Genomic DNA, 23,944 nt, shown 5'->3' on the forward strand with positions numbered 1-23,944 from the left:
TAGTTCTTTTAAATGGAATTCTTTGGAAATATATCTCTGATATTACATATGTAATGTTTGTGCTATAATATTTTCCATTTTAAAATAAATTCATGATTTTATTATCTCCAACATGGAAATGGGATGGGAGAAAATAAACAAATGTGTTCATTTCTTTAGAGGAAACATGTAGCTGCCTTTTTATGAATATTAAAGGTTAAAGTCTTCTGCCCTTTCTATGCTTCTTTTCTCCTCACGAGTTGATGAATTTGCTCCCCAAAAGTCATATTACTACCAGGGTGATCCTTTGGCATTGAACGACTCAAATCACTGCTCAGGCCCCCTGCCTTAAATGAAGATGGAAAGCAAGAGATTCCTCTCCTCATCCCACAATGACTTCCCAACACTCAAGACCTCAAAAAGTTGCAGAAGAGGATCCCAGGTACTGGCCACTTATGCAAATTACATTATCTTTAATCTCATAAACATCTTGACTACTGCTAATTTCCTTGAATCTCTACTAGAATCCAGGATTTTTTTAAGTGACCCCATTGTGGTTTTTTTTTTTTTTTTGTCTTTCTCTTCATTGAGGTTGCATTCAAGCTATTACCTATTTAATTCAAGTATAAAACAAAACCCATTGAATAGTCAAGGTGAAAGTATTAAGTGTATTTTTGATTCATTTTTTTAAAGAGAGAGAGAGTTTTTTTTAATATTTATTTTTTTTTAGTTCTCGGCGGACATAACATCTTTGTTTGTATGTGGTGCTGAGGATCGAACCTGGGCCACATGCATGCCAGGCGAGCGTGCTGCCGCTTGAGCCACATCCCCAGCCTCATTTTTTTTTTTAACCTCAATTAAATTGCTAAATGTATGAATTCTCCATTTCTCTTAGCTTTTGTTAAACTAGAGGAGAGAAGAGAATCCCAAGAGGGTTTTTATGGGGCCAGAAAGAATATATTGGCAAAGTGAGATCTTCTAGGTGATTGAATTTATCTTTGATGACTATAGTGACAACATCAAAGCTTAAGATGCCAAGAAAATTTTTTAAAGAACCAGAGTAATAAACACTTTTGCAAATACACAGGAGTGATGTAGGTTTTGTTATTAGTAAAGCATTTGAGGCTATGGTTTTCAGATTTTCCATGTTTGAACCAAGGACTTTGCCCATGAATAGGACCTGATCACTGTCTCCAGATATCAGAACACATTAAACTTTCTAATGGCATGAGTAGGATTTACCTCACCATGACAAGTATGATTTTGAAACCAAGAAACTTTAGTTTGCCCTTCAAGAAAAGTGATTTATAGGGGATGACTTGGGAGGGGACAGCTGAGAAACCATGCTTTACCCAAAAGATGATGAGAACCTTGCCCAAGGCATCCTTTTGAGATTGCCAGTGTGAGAGGGTTGTGAAATCCTGAGTGTTTTTGTGGTGATGTCTGAAAGTACCGGTTACTGTACTGATGTCTTGCAGTCATGCATGTCTATTTCCGGATCTACTTCCTTATAATGGCTAAGGCAACAGGGCCATGAGCATAGCAGTGGGTAGGTCTCCTTTTCAGTTCTTCTGTTGTTTTCACTGATAGTTGGCTTCTTTGAAAGTTTCCAAATAATTCCCTTCAACTTGAAAAACAAAATATAAAATTCTGTCATTTTCTCATTAGATACATGTACTCATTTTTAAAGGCTATTTAAATTTTTGTCCTGTAAGCTCTCAATGTCTTTATTTCTCTTACCTCAAGCATCCATTTAAAACAATTTCAACCATTAACGTGCATTCTGCAAATAATGAACTGGCTGAATCACAGTAACTAAGGAAAATCAGGACAAGCCTGATACTCGCCAAGCTCTAAATAGGACTTTAAAATAAAAATAGAAAATGTGACTCAGAATACAGTACTAGTTCTTCATCTTACAGATGTTCCCAGCCATCAGAGTCAGCGTGGGCTATGACACTGGTAAGTGTGAGCTAAATGGATGAAAATTAGGAGAGGATGATAGGATTTTTTTCCCCCAGACTGTCTTCTGGACTGTTACTTCACATTACTTCATGTTTTACAGAATGTATAGAAAACTCTGCCTACTCATTTCTTAGTTGCTTTAATAGCAAGCTTTCAGCAAGCCTTAAATTAGTAATAGAATTGCCTCCCCTTTCTAATAACACTTTAGGTATACAAAACACAACTTAGGAAATAAGTATCTGGCCTTTCTATTTATTGGATGAGTGATCACCTCATTAAACAAAATTCACCAAGGATTTCTGTCATGACACCCCATTCATAGGCCAACCAGACTGAAAAGACTGCATCTCGGACCATGGAAGGGACACTGAAGAAACACTGTATGATATTTATATCCCACCTACTCAGAGGACCGATTGAGAAACTCCATATGGACTCCAGTTTGCCACTAGCCCACAGAATTGAAGTTTCTTAGCTGGCTTAAATTAAGAATTTTGGGTAAGTATAAAACTTTGCAGATATTTATTTTCATAATTCTAAGCAGTTTATTTTCATAAATGTCTTTTTGTGCTGCCCAATTATCTGTAGGTTGACACATTAGGCAAAGGAAATAACGTTCTTAGAAAGCTTATAAGAAGAGACAGCCAGGTATAATGGAAAAAGCAAAACAGGATGATTAAAGAGCTATAGGGTGTACAAATGAGAGAAAGGTAGCTATGTCTAGTTTAAACCAAAAAGAAAAAGAAGTTTTCCTAAGTAGAAGTAGAATAGGTTATTTGAATTATCTTAGAGGAGTGAAACCCCTTCCTCTCATGCCTCAAACTTGGACAAATGGCAGGTGGTACAAGTCCAGTTCCTCAGTAAGTTCCTGTAAACAAAACTGTTTATTTATAGACAGCTTCTCAGTACTGTTTTCAGGAGTTCAGTCAGAATGCAACTCAGAGCCACCCATCAACTATAAAGAAAAACAAAGACATAAAACCCTATCTTAAAAATTTTACTTTATAACTGGAATCAGGTAATTTGATACTGTATCTATTTGAAGGACCCTCAGAATTGTGACTGATAAGTAGTTTGAAGAAACATAGAAATAAGCCAAATACCTCCTGTTTTAGAAAAAAAAAGAAAAAGAAAATTGGGCTGACATCATGGAAATCTACCAGCAGACCTAAGCAAAATTTGATGTATCTACTTCTCCTTTCTGTTCTTTCTACTTTCTGTTAGGCATTCATGGGAATCAGCATTGATGGAAGAAAAAATTAGCCTCCATATAGACAACACGATGAGGTGAAGAACAGAGTTGTTGAGATATTGATGCTCCACCCTCATTTTTCCTTTTTTATTTATATAAAATATAAATAAAAGCAAGGCAAAATAAATTTACAGTAATACTAGTACTAACTAATGTCTCCCCTAAAATACATATATTTAAATGGATTTCATTTATTCTCATACTTATTCCTACAATTCTCCTCATGATGCATGCAGATTAATTCAGCATAAATTTCAGAGGGTACATTCTTCAATTGTTTTAATATAGGTGCTTGAAAACATAAACTACATGGTAGCTTTCAATGTAACACTTCATAAATTCAGAATCACTATATATATCAATGGCTAAATGAAATCACTTTATACATTCACCAATTTTTATTCAGCAGCTTTTAAATTCAGGACACTTTTTTTCCCTAAACTTTATACAATTTCAGAGGTGTGTAAATACAATATTTCTTTCAGAAACTAAATTTCACCTGAGATAAAATGAAAATTCATTAAAGGACAGACACAGTTCTTATTGCACACAATATGCATCTGTTAAATATTTACTGAATGGAAATATAAAACTTAAGATTGACTAATCCCAATATATTACAGGATAAAAATCCCAAAAATGATGAAATGCAGGGAGATTTCAAAGGACGACAGAGGGAATCACTTTTAGCTGAATGATCAGCAAAGAACTCATACAGTTATAGAAACTGATACGGATTTCAATTAGGTAATAGTTCAAAACAGGGCATTGTTTGGTAGACAGAAATAAGAGGAAGTACCAGGCAGAGAGAACAAAAACAAGATAATATATAGAAGTTGAGTAAAAAGTAGGGTGCAAATTATTGGCACCCAGGAGATAAATTCAGCTTGAGCAGGTGGAGAACTAATGGGAGAAAATGGATTACAGCTAGATAACAAAAGCCTTGGTTGTTTCTCTGAGAACTTGGGGCCTTTTTCTGTGGACCTGTGGTCACCAGGTCTGGTGTTCTCTCTTACTGAATTCTTTGAACACTTACCACAATATATGTGTTAGAATTTACATGCATATTTTATGAGAGAGATACACATATGTGTATACATATAAAGAATGGATATCTCCAGTCTTGGAATTATCAGTGACACATTCCATATTGAGAGAGAGAGAGAGAGAGAGAGAGAGAGAGAATAAGACTAGAGGGGCTGAGAGTGTGGCTCAGCAGTAGTGTGCTAGCCTAGCATGCATGAGGCACTGGGTTCGATCCTCAGCACCATATAAAAATAAAAAATAAAGATATTGAGTCCGCCTAAAAATAAATAAATAAAAATTTTAAAAAGACTAGAACATCTTAAAGTATGTTACGGTGTAGCTATAAGATGTCCCCCAAATGCTCATGTGTGAGATAATACAAGACTACTCAGAGATGAGTAATTACATTATGAGAGTTGCAATTCAATCAGTGGATTAATCCACTGATAAGGATTAACTGGGTGGTAACTGAAGGCAGGTAGGGTGTGGCTGCATAGATCACTGGGTGCATGACTTTGAGGTGAGCACAGCTCGCTCTCTCTCTCTCTCTCTCTCTCTCTCTCTCTCTCTCTCTCTCTCTTCTTCCTTATTGCCATGTTCTGAGCCTGTTTTTCTCTACCATGCCCTTCTGCCATGATATCCTTTCTCACTTCAAGCCCTGAGCTTTAGAGTTGCCTGGTTATACACTGAGATTTCTGAAACCATGAGCCAAAATAAACTTTCTCTCTTCTAATTGTTCTTGTCAGGTCTTTTGGCCATAGCCATGCAAAAGCTGACTAAAACAAAGTATAACACTGAAGCTTACATTTTTACAGCTTTATTGAGGTAGCATTGACATACAGTAAACTGCACATATGTAATGTGTATGATGTGGTGAGTATACAGACGCATATACCCATGAAGTCATCACCATATTAATGCAATAGACATACCCATCACCTACAAAAGTTCCCTCATGCATCTGTGCTTCTTTTCTTGTTGGTGGTGGTTTTAGTAAAAACACTAAAACTTTCTTAATATATTCTCTGTCTCTACAAATTACAGAAATAGCTGGCATTTTTTCCCACTAATAATCAAAGGATTAAGAATTCTACTTATGATTTCTTTATATAAAATGAAGTTTCCCAAACAGTTTCTTGGAGCTAAGATGTTCCTCAGAGGATCTTCTTTAACTTGATAAGATAAAGACTAGAGAGAAAGTTTTTTTTTTTTTAATTTATCTCTTTTTTATTCTTTTTTTATTATTAGTTGTTCAAAACATTACAAAGCTCTTGACATATCATATTTCATACATTTCATTCAAGCAGATTATGAACTCCCAATTTTACCCCATCTACATATTGCAGATTCACATCGGTTCCACATCCACGTTTTTATATACTGCCATACTAGTGTCTGTTGTATTCTGCTGCCCTTCCTATCCTCTACTATCCCCCCTCCCCTCCCCTCCCCTCTCCTCCCATCTTCTCTCTCTACCCCATCTACTGTAATTCATTTCTCTCTCTTGTTTTTTTCCCCTTTCCCTTCACTTCCTCTTATATATAATTTTGTATAACAATGAGGGTCTCCTTCCTTTACCATGCAATTTCCCTTCTCTCTCTCTTTCCCTCCCCCTCTCGACCCTGTTTAGTAGTGATCTTCTTCTCATGCTCTTCCTCCCTATTCTGTTCTTAGTTGCTCTCCTTATGTCAAAGATGACATTTGGCATTTGTTTTTTAGGGATTGGCTAGCTTCACTTAGCATAATCTGCTCTAGTGCCATCCATTTCCCTGCAAATTCCATGATTTTGTCATTTTTAGGGCAGAGTAATACTCCATTGTGTATAAATGCCACATTTTTTTTTTATCCATTCATCTATTGAAGGGCATCTGGGTTGGTTCCACAGTCTAGCAATTGTGAATTGTGCTGCTATGAACATCGATGTGGCAGTATCCCTGTAGTACGCTCTTTTAAGGTCTTCAGGGAATAGTCTGAGAAGGGCAATAGCTGGGTCAAATGGTGGTTCCATTCCCAGATTCCCCAGGAATCTCCATACTGCTTTCCAAATTGGCCACACCAATTTGCAGTCCCACCAGCAATGTACAAGAGTACCCTTTTCCCCACATCCTCGCCAGCACTTGTTGTTGTTTGACTTCATAATGGCTGCCAATCTTATTGGAGTGAGATGGTATCTCAGGGTGATTTGGATTTGCATTTCTCTGACTGCTAGAGATGGTGAGCATTTTTTCATATACTTGTTGATTGATTGTATGTCCTCCTCTGAGAAGTGTCTGTTCAGGTCCTTGGCCCATTTGTTGACTGGGTTATTTGTTATCTTATTGTCTAGTTTCTTGAGTTCTTTGTATACTCTGGATATTAGGGCCCTATCTGAAGTGTGAGGAGTAAAAATTTGTTCCCATGATGTAGGCTCCCTATTTACCTCTCTTATTGTTTCTCTTGCTGAGAAAAAAACTTTTTAGTTTAAGTAAGTCCCATTTGTTGATTCTTGTTATTAACTCTTGTGCTATGGGTGTCCTATTAAGGAATTTGGAGCCCGACCCCACAATATGTAGATCGGAGCCAACTTTTTCTTCTATCAGATACAGAGTCTCTGATTTGATATCAAGCTCCTTGATCCATTTTGAGTTAACATTTGTGCATGGTGAGAGAAGGGGATTCAGTTTCATTTTGTTGCATATGGATTTCCAGTTTTCCCAGCACCATTTGTTTAAGATGCTATCCTTCCTCCATTGCATGCTTTTCACCCCTTTATCAAATATAAGATAGTTGTAACTTTGTAGATTAGTCTCTGTGTCCTCTATTCTGTACCATTGGTCCACCCGCCTGTTTTGGTACCAGTACCATGCTGTTTTTGTTACTATTGCTCTGTAGTATAGTTTGAAATCTGGTATCGCTATGCCACCTAATTCACACTTCCTGCTTAGAGTTGCTTTTGCTATTCTGGGTCTTTTATTTTTCCATATGAATTTCATGATTGCTTTATCTATTTCTATAAGAAATGCCATTGGGATTTTGATTGGCATTGCATTAAACCTATAGAGAACTTTTGGTAATATCGCCATTTTGATGATGTTAGTTCTGCCTATCCATGAACAGGGTATATTTTTTCATCTTCTAAGATCTTCTATTTCTCTCTTTAGGGTTCTATAGTTTTCATTGTATAAATCTTTCACCTCTTTTGTTAGGTTGATTCCCAAGTATTTTATTTTTTTTTTTGAGGATATTGTGAATGGGGTGTTTTTCCTCATTTCCGTTTCAGAAGTTTTGTCGCTGATATACAGAAATGCCTTTGATTTATGCGTGTTGATTTTATATCCTGCCACTTTGCTGAATTCATTTATTAGTTCTAATAGTTTCTTTGTAGACCCTTTTGGGTCTTCTTGGTATAGAATCATGACTTCCGCAAATAGTGATAATTTAAGTTCTTCTTTTCCTATTTTTATGCCTTTAATTTCTTTCGTCTGACTAATTGCTCTGGCCAGTGTTTCGAGAACTATATTGAATAGAAGTGGTGATAGAGGGCATCCCTGTCTTGTTCCAGATTTTAGAGGGAATGCCTTCAATTTTTATCCATTCAGAATGAAGCTAGTCTGAGACTTAGCATAGATAACTTTTACAATGTTGAGGTAAGTTCCTGTTATCCCTAGTTTTTCTAATGTTTTGAAGACAAAGGGATGCTATACTTTGTCAAATGCTTTTTCTACGAGATGATCATATTGTTCTTTTCTTTAAGTCTATTGATGTGGTGAATAACATTTATTGATTGTGTCTGCCAAAAATTAAAAAAAATAAATATTAAAAATTCTCTCTCCCTCCCTCTCTCTCTCTCTCTCTCTCTCTCTCTCTCTTTTAAAAAAAATAGAAGAGAAAGTTTGAGTGGAGGATTCATAGACTCTTTCTTCAACCAGTTATCTGCAATTTTATCTTTTAATATAGGTACTTTTTTAAAAAGATGTTGAGGGAAAAGGATTTAGAAAATTAAACAATTTTAAAAACCATGAACTTAAATTCATTTAATCCTGCAAAAATTCAATAGAGATGATTAGTAACTGTGTAAAACCCTAAGATTTAATAGTTTTGTCACATGGTTTTATGTTTTAGTACAATACACTTCAATCTATGGCCTTGCTGCCTTGCTGTTGAATTCAGAGTAAAAAGAAGTACAACTAACATCATAATCAAAGACTAGTTTTACTCTCATACATTTTTTTTGGTGCTTATCTTTTGTTTTCCTTCCAAGGTTCTTCTTTTTCCTTCTATTTTCTATCTGTCACCCAGATTCCCTGGCTAGTTGCACTGTGGTTGGGGTCAGCTAATGGGAGGCACAGGAGTAACATCAGAGTATGGGAAAAGAGACAAGTCAAGATATATTCCCCACCATCTGACTGGATTAGCATTACATTTCTGGCATTAGCATGTCCCTCCTAGGGTCACACACTAACAAAAACTTTTCCATAATTCCAGTTTTTCTGGGGCAATAGTAACACTTTTTTCTTTCATTTGCCTTGAGGATAACTACTTCCCACTACTGCTAGTGCCTGTGCCCTTACTATTACTTTGCCTTTGCCACTCTTACATTTCTATAACTAATCTCTTACCTATTCACTTAAGGTATGTAGTCAATTATGTTTCCTACAATGACCCTTACTGATACAAAGTTTACGATTACTAAAATAACAAAAATTAAAATACAGAATATAAAGATGCTGGTCATTCAACTGTTTAATAACTTTGCCTTATTTACCATATTTCCAAAGTATCATACCATAACTTTTGTCAAAAGCGATATCCATCCTATTCTTATAAACTATGGCTCAATTTTTAAAAACTATGAATTTATAGTATTTATAGTTAATTTAATGTTATATTAGTGAATTTCTAGGCAAAAACTAAATTCTCCATAGTATGCTTACATGCAAGTCAGAAGCAGACAAAACCATATACCTCATTTCACAAAGCCAGAGAAGACTTGGGAAATGTCCTGAAAATGTTCAAAGAGTAACACTTATAGATGTGCATATGGGTTCATTTTATACACAAAAGCAGAACATTTTATCATCAGAGCCAAATCAATAACTACTAGTAAAATACTTTTATTCAGGTATAAGTGTCAGTGACCACCGGAAAATACAGCTGGCAAGCATGCCACTACTAACAAGCATTTACTCTAAAAAAAGGATTGTCTTAAGAAACCCTAAGGAAAAAAAATATGACATGAACATGAAGAAATTTTAACAAGACTAAATAAATAAAGAACATCATTGTATGTTTTGAACATATTCTTGAAAAGAAATCACAGAGAGAAAGTTTCCATAGAGCTTCTTTGAAAACATTGACTGGCTATTTTTACATAGCTGTAAAAAATTTTAGTATGCTTCTTTGTAAAGGAATAAAGAGAAATTTCTTGTGATGAATTTTTTAAGAAAATTTTCTTTTGAGAAAAATGTTCAACAATCTACTCTATTACTTTAGCCACCTTAAAGTAATACCACAAAAGGAAATACATATTAAAAACAAAAGCAACCGTTGAATATATACCAGGAGTTAAATAATTATATTATAACTGTCTCTGAAAATAAGAAAGAGGTCTCATATAGATTCATCACTAGTGAATATGTGGGATCAAAGGATGGAAGAAAAGTAGATTAGTGACTTCTATCTCCTTTGAATCCACAGAATCTGTAGCAAAAAAAAAAAAAAAAAAAAAAAAAAAAAAAAAAAATCCAGAACAAAACAAAAGGATATGCTAGATAATTAGGCCAATTTTTATCTCTGTCAAGAAGAATCACAGCACTGAAATAACAGAATGTCCTTGTGGTTTCCTCAGTGATAGAGTGAAAGATGACTATGATTACAACAAATTTATGAGAAATGATCATATCTTCTTACTGTCTGCCCACACCAGAGAAAAATGTTGGGAGTCAGAGATGAACTTGCTTTTTCTGCCTTTTTGTGGCACAATGGCTAGGACCATCATGATACTATGGGAACATGACATCTTACCCCACAGATATCTCCAAATTCAAGTCATATTTGTGATCTAGAGCACCTAAAAGATTGAGAAGAAAAATAGTTTCTACATGAGAAAGAAAATATTTGTTAATGTATTTTACACAGAAACAAATATCATGAGCTATTGAAACCATTGAGTCATTTTGCAAATAGATGTACCTATGCTCTGCCAATCTTACAGTAATAATTTTTCCTTATATATAAGGTTGTTTTTTTGTTTGTTTGTTTGTTTGTTTTGTTTTGTTTTAGTACTGGAGATCGAACTCAAGGGCACTCCACCACTGAGCCACATCCCCAGCACTATTTTGAATTTTATTTAGAGACAGGGTCTAGCTGAGTTTCTTAGTGCCTTGCTTTACTGAGGCTGGCTTTGAACTTGTGATCCTCCTATCTCAGCCTCCTGAGCTGCTGGGATTACAGGCATGTGACACAGTGCCCCGCTCAACAAGGTTCTTTTTATGGTATTATGTAATCATGGCATTATCTGCAGATACTTGCAATTTGGCTTAAACTATTACAAATCATTAAAAAATACTCAGTGCTCTGTTCAATATTCAACCACTTCCACTTAAAAATTTTCCTCCTTTGGGATTAATAATATGATATACCCTTGGTTTTTCTTCTATTTTTCCAACTATGTTTTGTCTGGCATCTTCCCTCTGCTCATTCCCCTAGATGTCAGATGTTTACAGAACTGACATTTTAATAATGAAGTCAAGTGAAACTTTTGGATATTAAGACACGAGAGAAAGCAGTTTGCTTTACATTCTTAGAACTCTCTCATCAGCCCATTCCTCAAGTTATCACTGAGCTGGTTCTTAGGTTTTGATATTTTTTATAATAAGGGAAAATAAAACTTGTTTATAATGATTAGTAATAGTGTAACACTGAAATAGTTTTGTTTATTTTGTTGTAGAACATGTGTGTGCACAAAAACATTCATCAATCAGTTTTTCAGTTTAGAATACTCTATAGTACATAAATTCATTGTAAGAGTTTATATTAAACACTAACATGAGAATTTATCAAAGTTTAAAATTTCTTAAAAAAATAATGCAAGGTTAGCAAAAGATTATGATTATCAGAAGACATTTAAATTACACAGCAAATAAATTCTCCTGAAATCAGAAACTTTTCTTTCTCACATATAGGGTATCCCTGAAAGATTTGTTCAGATACTTTTCATGGGAGACTTAGCTATTGGCTTATTTGGCTTTCTTTTTACACAAACAGCATACAAAATATTGTCCTAAATTACTTTTTCTACAAGTCTAATGGTCATCAGTTACAAAATTTGCATACATACTTTGAAAGGTACCATGGGCACCTGCACTGTCCCCCTATTCATTACCTTTTAATAAGTTTCTTGAGGTTTTTCTATTTCCTTGACATCCTGAGTTCTAATTCCTGAATGACACCCCTGCCTATGTGTTATTGTGTGACATGTTATGTTATTATTACTGATCATGAAGACATGAGTTCATGTGAGCTGTGGAGATTTACTAAGTTCAGAGAGGGAACAAGACAGTGGACAAGAACATTGCCCCTGACACACTTGATGTAGAGCCATTAAACACTAACAGCCCATGTAAATTCTTATATGGATAAATATTAGCAGCTATTTAAGAAAAATGATCAAAGAAAATATGAATTAGGAAAAGTTACTGTTTTTTCCTAGTGATTATGAGAATATTAACTTTAGCAGTAAAACATATGATTCAAATAAAACTTTCTAAAAAAGTGCTTGAACACTTCTATACTGTTTCACAGAGTGATAAATCCATAGAATATAAGAGATGAAAAAGAGCATATATTATTTATTCTCATCCTTTAACTTTACAGATATGAAAAATGAAGTTCGAATAATTTGGGTGAACGTCCAGGTTATAAAACCAAATGAAACAGAACCAGGACTCCAGACTACGGCTGTTCACCAAAATTGCCCCCCATCAACAGTCTCTTCTGCCTTTTTTCATATGAATTTTGTTTTAAAAGTCATCCTTGAAATATGAAAGGATTTTTCAAGTTTCATAATTAAAATGTTGATGTTCTGAATTATCATTCATAAATATCTGATTGATTATCTTTTTGTAGTTCTTATCCAAATGTTCCAATATATTTTGTTCAAAAAATATATTTTGCTCAGTAATGATCTCTAAAATTCAGTGACTTGAAATGTGTTCAGAGTTCACCAGAAATTACTTAAACAAAACTCTTTTAATAGATTTGAATTCAACATTTGAACAGATAATTCATTGAGCTACTATATGCCCTACTTGCTAACAAGTAAATATTTGGTATTCAAGAGGCAATAATTTAAGTTGGAATTATAAATGTATTTCAGAAAATCTGATTTTTTGAGATTTTGGTATCCATTAATTTTCGCCATTTTTGTGTATTTCAAATACCCAGAGTTTAATGGTGGTATTCACAAACTTATTTACTTGCAATTCTGCCTGTCCTTGAGGCATTTCTAAGTGCCCAAAACTATTAATAAGGATGAATAAATAGATACAAATGAGCTTCTTTTCAGTCATTTACAATTTAGTCTTTTCTATGTGCTAATCCTGTGTCCTCCGTTAATCAACCCCAAAACACAAGTCTCCCATTGTGTTCCATAGAGATGAGGCATATGTGGTGGAATTCAGTCAAAATATTAATTTAGACATTTGGGAGCCATCACCTTCTTGAGAAAACTATCAGGTAAAATACATTCATTTTCAGCCAAGCTAAATTCCCATGTCCATGGATTGCACAACCCTGTTAAAGTCAGTAAGTGTCAAAGTCTTGAGCTATGGACTAGACAACATTGCCCAATAACCACAATTAGGGTTTCCAGCATCTGCTGTTCCTCTTTTGCAAATCTGAATTCTTCTTCCTATGCTATCTCTCATATACATTATTCATGCTGATGTTGAAATAGTGACAATTTATGAGGAGAGTTCAGTAGTTTCATGTAGCACTGGAAATCACTGCCCAAATAACAGAAGGAAAACCTACCCCAGGAAACTATCTCATAAACGTTCTTAAAACCCCATTTTCCTATGGTATAGTCTAAATGTGTGTGTGTGTGTGTGTGTTTGTGTGTATGTGTACGCGCGCACATGCATACACACACGCACACTGTTTACACACATATATATTTAACTATATACATTTTTCTTCAAATCTTTTGCTTGTCATGAACACTAAGATTTTCACCCTCCATTTCAAATTCCTTTCATTGACTAGTCCTGATATTACTTCTCTTTGCCCCTCCACTCCCATATTTGTCCTTTATCAGTCAAGCCTACCTTTCAATCATCTCCTTAGCTCCTGGCTTCCATTCTCACTTACACTTTAAATCTTTTTCTAGTAATCAGCATCCTCTCTTCTTTTTAATTCAGAGCTTCCTTAAGACACTTCAGTCTACTTTAATTGATATTTAAATGTGTTGATCTGTTCACTAATCTATTCTATATTCTTAAGGAAATTTAATTCATTTTCCTCTTTGGTCTCTATAAGGAGAAAGAGAAAGGAAAGCCCACATGTAAATCATCCATAAAAATTGGTCCTAAGCCTGAAAGAAATAAAAGAATACATAAGTAAGATTAAAACATGAAATTGAAACAAAAATTTTAATATATTTCTACTTATTAAAATATGTGTTTGGTTTTTATAAAATTTGAGTTTTTAAGGAACTTTAAATATTGATGTTTTATGCAAAACTCTGTTTTCTATGAAACAGAAATCAACCAAGTTTGTGGATTTCTCAAAAAAATTAAATGTAGAAAAGACCAATTTTGTAATGCAAATTGAAGTTTAGAGCAAAATATATTTTGAAAATAAGAAAACATAATGTAATATTTGTTTTATTATGCATTTAATTACTATTTTCAAACATGCAACAAATATTTAGAAAAGATGGGAATCCATGTATAAATTGTCATTTTTCACTAAATACTGACTATACATCTCCTATCACTCTTAATGAATAACAAATTTTATGGGTTGCCCAGAATCTATAGCTGAACTAAAAAAAAAAAAAAAATCTCCATCATGCATTTTTCTGTCATGTGTAAAAATGAATTTGGGCTTAAGGAAGACATTGACTTGTGTACTCAGTGACTTTCATCTTAAACTCACCTCCCAGAAAATCTCTAAGAAGTATTTCTAACATAAAGTTAGCAAAGTTTAGAAAGCATTCTAACATTTTCATCCACTTCTTCTATGCAGACCACATTTGTTTTCTGAATAATCCTTTCCCCCTCTGACAACAGCTGTAGCACCATTTAGCGCCCATTAGTCTAATGCTATTCTTAACTAACACTTCTGAATTTCCTCTAAAAGAAGCACTAGAGGGGGCCAAAGAGCAACTCAAGGTGGGGTGTTCCATTAGCCTACCCAATATCTTATCCCCTATGAGTTTGATAAATCACATACTTAATCAATCAGATCATCAACCAACCTAATAGCTTCACAGTCTCCTACATGCAAGTCATTGTAGTTGACGATTTTTGAGAATACAAAGAAATACGTTACTGACAGGATTTAACTTTGCTACTTTGACTACCCTCAAGCAATAGTCAAGGGTTCATGACATGTAACAATTTGTAATTTTGCTGAGGCATGAAATTGAATTATATGTGGCAAGCGGCTGGTCTCTAGTAGGAATCCCTTAGCTGGAGTGTGTCTAGAAGACTAGCCCACATATCTTCTCACAGTGGTTTAGATATTCTCTGCTTGTGGTCACGTTACTATGTAGTAATTCTCATAACTTGATTAAAAAAAAAAAAAACTATTTTCTTTGTGAATACTTTTCTTGCAAATAAAGTCAGTTGCTAGTTCTGGTGATGAAAGTAGAGTGGAAGCAAAGCTATCCAAGAAAGTGATGGTTCTAATCCAGAAATAGAAGGTTTATGGAGATAATTACACGCTAAACTGATATTCGTGAATTTGGGACTGTGGTATCCCTCATGAATATTGAGGGTCTGCCATCTGAAATAAAGTTCTTATCTTCAAGGAACACTTAGAAAACATAAAAAATTGCTTTGTTATATTTACCTCTTACAACCTACTTTGTCTTTAGGCATTACAGAGATGAGTGTCATTTTAACTGCATTTTATGGTCAGGACTATCATGCTATTTATACTCTGTGAAATACTGTATACAAAGTCTCCACAGTATGCACGCTTCTGCCATGCAAGACTTGAGATACTTACCAAACTGCAGGTCTTTTATTTTTAATTTCTTTTTTTCTAGCTTTAGATACTAACTAATAGAACTTAGGTTAAAAGGAAGCTAAGAATCATAGAAACATTTCAATTAATTATGGCAATACATAGAATAGACCTAGGCTAAAACAAACCCAAAGGCAAGTGGGATTTGATATTTTCTCAAGTTGGCTTAAATATTTTATCTAGACAGAAAAAAAAACTTAGAAATACTTTTTGAAGCCTAGAACACTGTGACAATATATATAATGTGGCACAATGGGACATATATGGCATATTTTGGCCACCTGTCCCCTGTGAAGATAAAGGCCCTGCATTTTAGTTTATGGCAGCTGCTGTTTTCCATCTTTTCTTCAAGCTGCTGATGGTTGTGTATCCTGCTGCCCAGGATCTCCTGCCTAACCTTAGGCTACTGCTGTTTGTGATGCTTGGCTATGCTGTTTTCTCTTTATGTGGACTATTTGGTCCTTTCTTAAACTTACAAACCTACTGTTCTCTAATAAAGATTGAAAATCCAATGCTGGACTTCTTGAATATAAACTTTCCTCTTTTCCTTGTCAAGCACATAGCAGAATAGGGGTACAGCTGGGGATAAAGGAAGCAGGAAAGAAACACGTCACTTATCTCTTAAAGTTTGCAAAGTACTTTTGAAAATGAGAATTCTTTGTATTTTTAAAATCCTCTCCACCCATTAGCCTCAGCACTACATTGCTGCTATACTTACACCTCGCTCGTTATGTATTTACTTTTTATATAACTAAGCAGCACCCTGTCATAAATGAAATATTCATGCAAAAAAAAAACCTGCTCAAAATGCATTTATAAAAAGAACATATAAAATCTACCATCTGCTCCCACTCCTAGCAAGCCCTTAGATACCCAAGTGTAAGCCCTCTGATTCTACAGAGAGGTAAAGCAACATTGTATCCATGATGTATTCCTGAAAGCCAAAACTTCAGATTTTGTTTTAAGATGGATCTATGAGCACTAGCCATCAAAATGCTTAGATCAACATTGATGGGCTTAGATATTGCACATAATGAATTCACATGCTAGCATATTGTAATGGGTAGTCTTACTTGGTCGTATTGTGCTGAAATGAGCTGAAACTCTTCTGGGAAGTTGTGAAAGCATTTTGTAGTCAATTGATACCATCCTACTATATAATAAGCCTTTCTTTAAAGAAAGTTGTCTGGACATTCCAGAAGTATAGGCACTTGGATACGTTATTGTTTTATATTCAGCTAAGAGCAAGAATGCTTCTAACAGAGTTTATTTTTCTCTTCACATAGGAATTATCACTATTGCTACCCATAATAAGATACATCTGATTTTCTCAGTATTAGAGTATCTCCCAAGGGCAAATTGCACTTTTACAAGTTCTATGAATACTTCAATGAAATTCTCCCCTTTCTGCGCCATTCCTTTGCTATACAGACATCACCCTTGGTGTTTAGTGTTTTCCATTCTCAACTCTGTACAATTAGACCTGAACAGTTGTGGATTCAACCAACCATGGACTGTACTGAATCTTTACTGAATATACACAGACTTTTTTTCTTGTCATTATTCTCTAAGCAATATGCTATAACAACTGTTTACATAGCATTTAATTGGTCTTGATATTATAAATAATTGAGAGATTATTTAAACAAGGTGGGAGGATGTGCTGGGCAATATGCAAATACTATTTCATCTTATATAAGGGACTTGACCACCCAAAGATTTTGGTAATCTGAAACCAAGACTCATTTTGGTTCTGAAACCAAGACTCATTGGTACCAAAGGATGACTGAACATGGAATTTTAATGCTTTCTTCCTGAGTAAATTAGTATTATGTGTGCCTAGAAGTAAACAAAAGGCAAAATAGCAATGATATAAACAGGAGAAGAGTTTATTTTTCTCTCCTTGTAAATACATCCAGAGGCAAGCATTCTAGAAACAATGCTTCCAGGATCACCAGGAAACTGGCATCCCTTTATCCTCCATGTATTGATTTATAGTTGAAGATGACTTTTTCCATTGTAATTTTTTTCATTGTATTCCAGATAACAAGGAGAAGAAAGTCCTGTTCCCTTCTTTTTGGAAAAGACTTCCATAGAGTACCACACAGTTCTGAACACATTATTTGAATGTAACTTAGTTGAAAATCTTGTTGCAAATCACTCTGGGAAATGTAGTGTTGAGCTTGACGCATTGCCACACCAAATGGGCTCATATCCTTATATTAAGAAGGAGGATGTTAGACCAGTCAACTCAGCCTCTGTTTTGCTTCAGGAGATTTCATCATGGCCCACTGTTACATGTTATTTGTTTAAGTTTATATTTCTGATTGTCTGAATTAGTTAAACAATCCCAATGTTCATAGTTCAGTAATCAAATAGTAGATAAAGTGAAGATGAAAATGAGTAGAGAAGTGTGCTGGGGAATTGCAGTGAGGACCTTAGCTCCTGTTTTCCTCTGCTTATATGTAAAGGACACTCTGAAACTACCTTTGAATAAGTTACCACACTTAATTACTAAAAGAATATAGAATTAAGGCTCCAAATCTATGACCCAAAGCTTTTGATGCTTTTTCCAACAATGTAGTGACCATATAGCTTGTGAACTAAATCAGAACACTTCTAAGAGCATGACAGGGAGGTTACCAACAATATCATCAGAAAATCAAAAGTGAATCAGGGCAGGCAGCGCCACTCAGTACCTAGGTACTGGTTTAGCATGCAGGAGACCTTGGAATTCTTCCCTAGCACTGTAAAAGAAGAAGGAGAAGATGGAGCAGTGGAAAGGAGAGGAGGGAGAAAGGGAAGGGAAAGGAGAACAGGATTGTTTGGGAAAAACTGGGTCATATGATCACCCAATTCATTCTTTGTGCTGAACCTTTTGACATGCCAGGTCTTATATGGGTGTCCATTTAATCTTATTAATTTGCCAACTATTTTTCACTGCAACTATATTGAGAAATGAAGGAAACATAGCAGAATTGCACTATAATCATACACATTTCTCTTAGTCTATTCAGGCTGCTAGAACAAAACACATTAGTTTGGGTAATTTATAAACAAGAGAAGTATATTTCAGTTTTGGAGATAAGTAAGACCAAGGTCAAAGTACCAGAGATTCAATTTTGATAAGTGTACATTCTTCATATATGGTGCCTTTTATGTGTTCTGACATGATAGAAGGCAAAGGGGCAAATGAGCTGCCTCAAGTCTCTCTTATCAGGACACTAATCCCATTCACAAGGGCTCTATCTTTATGACCTAATTACCCCCAAAGCCCCCAATACCATCACACTGGGGATTTGCTTTCAACATATGAATTTTGTAGGGATGCAAATATTCAAACCATAGCAACACTGTGTCTCTCAGTTGGGTATAGAAGGGCAGAGGTGCACGACAATGGTTCTAGATTAACTAAGAAAGAACTTTAAAGAGCAACTTCCAGTTGTTCATGTTACTGTGAAGTCAAAATTATTCCAAGAAATGGGTATGAGAGATGGAAATATACCTTTGTGCTAAGAATCTAGATATAAAATGTTCTGCTTAGATACTCTGAATTTGTAGTATTTTTATCCACAATTCTGAGCAGTTTGTCACTTTAATCTGTAACCTGTGACAGTTGACAGCTGTCAGTTGGGGGGATTTGCTCTGGCTAAAGGCCAACCATAAAGAACAAGGCTAGGTTTGAGAGCCCAAACTGAGGAACTATTTTGGCTTTCTTCACGAAGCACTAACATGTTATTATATTTGAAAATCTCCTCTCTCTATGACAGGACCTTAACACCAGATCCCACCTTTTCCTTCATTCCCATATAACTTTGTATAATCTTTTCTGAAATATATTCCTGCCTGAAAAAAAATTACTAACTTAGTCCATTTCTGTTGCTATAATAGAATACCACAGATTGGGTAATTTACAATAAAAAGAATGTATTTCTCACAGCTTTGGACACTGGATTATCAAGACGGTAGCATTTAGCAAGCGCCTTCTTGCTACATCATAACAAGGTGAGCAAAGAGAACTTACTTTTAAAAGAGCCCCTCCTGCTCCTATGGAGCTTCATTGACCTAAATCAGTGGAGCTCTTATGACCTCTAATCACCCCTTAAAGGTACAACCTCCCACCACCATCACAGTGGAATAAATTTCAACATAGGTCTTGGAGGAGACATTCAAAACATAGCAATCACTAGCTACTAAACAGCATCTTATTGGTGAGGAAGCTTTTAAAGGTACAGAATGTTCTACTTAGGAGAAATTAAAGCACTAGAAGAATTTGGATTCATAACAATTACTAGAAATATCCCTGACCATATGCAATGTCAGTTTCTGAAATTTTCTTTTCCTAAGTGAGTTTAGAAGAACCAGAATATCATGCAAGTTCAAAATGAGGATTATTGTGTCAGAATTTCTGAGTTAAAATCCTAGTTCTGCCACTCCTTAGCTGAGTAACTTTTAACATGTCAGCTCTCTGTAACCAAAGATAATATTAGTTATTATCTCAAGGGTGCTTGAATATTTATTGAACCAATATATTTAAAGTGCTTAGAGTAGTGCCTGGCATATAGTGAGAACTTTTTAAGTGTTTTCTGTTTTCAACATTAAAATGGACACAAGATATAAAACTTGCATCTGTATATAAAGGCAAGAAAACTCAAAGAGTTCAAAATGAAATCATTTTATATTTTAACTTATGCCTTTTCATAGCATTCCAACCTTTGTTAAGTATACCTCTATTCTATGCACTGAAACTCTAAATCTTAGTTTTAATTCTTTCTTTTCATTTCTCTTTCCCTCACACCCAAACTCCTTATGATACAACTATGAGTTGTGCTCCAAAAGCTCACATGGGGGACAATGCAAAAAAATTTAGAGATGAAATGATTGGGTTATGAGAGTTTTAATCTAACCAGTGCTTTGATTTACTGATGGGATTAACTAGATGGTGATTGTAGGGAGGTAGAGTGTGGCTGGAGAAGGTGGGTCACTGGAAGTGTACCATTGGGGCTCATATTTTGTCCTTTTTAAACAGAGTGCCCCTCCCGCTCCTTCTTGGTATCATTTCCTGAGCTGCTTTCCTCTTTGCCAAGGTGTTCTTCCTCATCCTGGGCCCAAAGCATTAGAGCCAGCCATCTATGGAGTGAAACCTCTGAAACTGTGAACCCCAAATAAACCTTACCTCCTCTACATTGTTCTTGTAAGGTCTTTTGGTCATAGTGGCAAAAAAAAAAAAAAAATTAAAACAGTACTTATCTTGTTTCAGAATCCATTACCTCTTTTATTTTCCCACTTTTATTTTCCCTCTTCCTTCATTCCAAATAATTCCAATAACTCTTCTAACTTCTCTTTCTACCTCACGGATCCTATCCTTGTTAGATTTCTACTGTCCAAAAGAATATAAACTACCCATTGGGTTTTTGGTAATGTTACAATTTTTCCAATCAATCTTTCTCTTCTCATTTTCCTCCACTCTAAATAAACCAGATAATTGGCTTTGTGTGTTGACACCTTAGTATTTTTGTCCATGCTCTTCCATCAAAATGGAATGTTCTTAGGTTCTCCTTTTCCTAAATATCAAAGCTATCCCAATTTATTCTCTATCATCTAAAACTGGCAATGTCACCACAGAGATGGAGCCTGTTCTTATCAGTACAGCCAAGAGGGGCTGCCCCTCATTCTTTGACTCTTTCCAAGAGGAAAGCCTTGCACCCTGTATAAGGTACACCTTTTTCTAATTCACACACAGTTACAGCTTTGGTTAACAGTGAGGGACACTGGGGACACATAATGGAATCTTAAAATTAATTAAATCAATATCATCATAGGCTCATAACAGAAAGGTGTAAATGAGCATGTGGTAGAAAACTCATACCTCTAGATCCTAGCTCCTCTATCACATATAGCCTTCTTCACCCATAAACAACAGAGGATAGTGATGATTAACAAGAATGTGATGTGATCACACAAATGACTACATCTCATGACTTTGTAAGATGTCTGAATTAGTTAGAACAATATAGGCCACAGAAGCAGACAGATAGAAGACTATATAATGGCTCAAACGTAAATTAAGTTTATCTCTTGCTCACATAATATTCCTAAGAGAATGTTTTTGGTTTGCACACACATCTTCTTCACATAGTAATTCAAGCACACAGTATTCTTTGATCTCAGTACCCCATCACTCTCTCATCAAAGTCTGATAACCAACTGTGTTAGATGAAAAAACAAAGAAGAAAAAGAAGGGAGAGAGCATATCTTCCTCCTAAAAGCCTTGGCCTAGAAATGACACATATCATTTTACTCATAATCTACCAGAGAATATTATTCCAATTGTTCTACTTCATTGAAAAGGAGAAAAGGTATATAGTCCAGTTCAAAGAAGAAAAACACTGGGTTTGGGGCTGAACATGTATGATCATGGTGTTTATAGATGTCATCTCTACCTGCCAGGTAGAGATCATTCCCCCTTTTAATTTTGGACATCTGATAAAGCTGGGATTCAGAGATGGTAAATAACATATTGAGAATAACAGAGCTAGTTGGTGAAGAATCACAAACTTAAATGTCTAATTTCAACTTCTATTTTTTAACTATTCTCACTAAAGCATCTTGAGAAGACAATTTAACAAAGAATCCTCAAAGCATCGTTTAGTGACTTGACTTGAAAACTTCATAGATCTTCTAACTCTTCTAACTCTTCATAACTTTCTCTTTCCTTTTTTCTTCCTTTTCTTTCTTTCTTTTTTTTTTTAAGTAGAAACTGCTTGACAAAATGTTTTATGTCAACGCAACAGATACTTTAACCAGGTCAGTGTTAGAAACCCAGAATTTTTCTCTCCAAGTCTCTTTTATCTCTTGCACCCAAGAAGATAGTAACTGATTTTCATAGAACATTAGGCTCCTTAGGAACTCATTTTACTGCATTAGATAACTATCCACTTACCAGTAATAATTGGCAAACAAATTCAGTGTGTAAGGATGCTGTGTGTTTTAGTCAGCTTTCTCACTGCTGTGACAAAAAGACCTGATAAGAACAATTTTAGAGAAAAAGTTTATTTTGGTACTTAGAGTTTCATAACTCTCAGTGTTTAGACAAAGCATAAAACCCAAAGGCATGCCACCAGTGACCTACCTCCTCCAGTCACATCCTATGCTGCATATTCATCAGTGGATTAACCCACTGATGAGGTTTCAAGTCTCATAATTTAATTGTTTCACTTCCAGATATTCTTACATTTTTCTCACACACAAGCTTTTGAAGGACGCCATATATCCAGCCCATAACACCACATGTTCATTAATTCTACAAATAATTATCAAGAGCAATACCAGGCACTGTGTCAGATGTTGATGATGCAAAGTGGAGCCTAAGGGATGTGACCCTTGAACATATTACCATGTAAAAAGAGGGATTTGAATTCAGTGCAATGCAAGAAAAAATATATAATAGAGAAATATGCCATATGTTTTGAATATGCAGGGCACAGGACAAGGTTTAAGGATGTGGGACTTTGAGCAAAAAATTAAAGAATGAATTTGCAAGGTCAATAATTAAAGCATATATATCTTTATATAAAGGAATAGAGAAATGATAGCAACTTTAGACCATTATAATTTTTTTCTGGCTAGGGTAATGAAAGCATGGTGATATGAAAGGTGAGGCAAGCATGATAGGTAAGGCCCCAAATGTAAACCTATTTGCAAGTCCCATAAACAATTGGACTTTTTCCTGCAAGTAATAGGAAGCCACTGGAGTTTGGGGTTTAGTTTGTTGTTGTCATTACTGTCTATTGTATGTTTTAAAAAATTAAATGGTTAATGTCACCTGATTTGAAGCATTCGAAAAACAGCACCACCATCAGTGTGTAAGTTGATATGGATTGCTGTGAACAGAGAGGCAGAGCCACCAAGAAGAAGGCAAACATGGTATTTCAGAAAAAAAAAAAATGATGGGAACTTAAAATAAGGCAATGCTTGTGATGGAGAGGACGAGAAAAAGAGCAATTTAGGAAGCAGAGTAGAGGAGGCTTGGTGATTATTTAAATTCAAGGGATTAGAAAGAAGCAGTTGAGCATGCCCCAGCTTTCTAGCTGAATTGAAGTCTGTGTCTGTGCCAACAAAAATCAAAAGTTATTCGCTTCTATTTTGCCTCTGAATTTACTTGTGCTACCTAATAAGACGGTTTACTCTGGTCACTAGTGAACAAATTGAATAAGAAAAAATGAACTTTCTGGTATTAATCCTCCAGAGTCCATGGTGATAAGACCCTTCAAGGTGGAATGTAAGAATCCATTATACTGTCATAATAAAATTTGCAGAATTCCAGGATCCTTGTTGGTTAAATAGGCAAGTTTCTGCCAAGAACTGATGGAAACATTTTAATGGTGTCTGCTGGACCTAAACAGAACAACAACAACAAAAAACACCTGCTTGGGTCTCAAAGTGCAATTAGCTCTGTCTATTCTGAAGATTCTGAAGTTACAATTCAAT

General features: G+C 35.1%; 1 long non-coding RNA gene across 1 annotated transcript; it reads left to right on the forward strand.

Annotated features, from left to right (window-relative positions):
* The first annotated feature begins 1,893 nt into the window (after nucleotides 1-1,893).
* LOC143399329 (uncharacterized) lies at nucleotides 1,894-12,665 on the forward strand. Its single transcript, XR_013091402.2, has 3 exons — nucleotides 1,894-1,941; nucleotides 2,267-2,442; nucleotides 12,077-12,665. It is a non-coding gene; the product is annotated as an uncharacterized LOC143399329 (long non-coding RNA).
* Nucleotides 12,666-23,944: the final 11,279 nt, after the last annotated feature.

The sequence above is a fragment of the Callospermophilus lateralis genome, chromosome 5 (genome assembly GCF_048772815.1).
Source record: "Callospermophilus lateralis isolate mCalLat2 chromosome 5, mCalLat2.hap1, whole genome shotgun sequence".
NCBI classification, from domain to species: Eukaryota; Metazoa; Chordata; class Mammalia; order Rodentia; family Sciuridae; genus Callospermophilus; species Callospermophilus lateralis.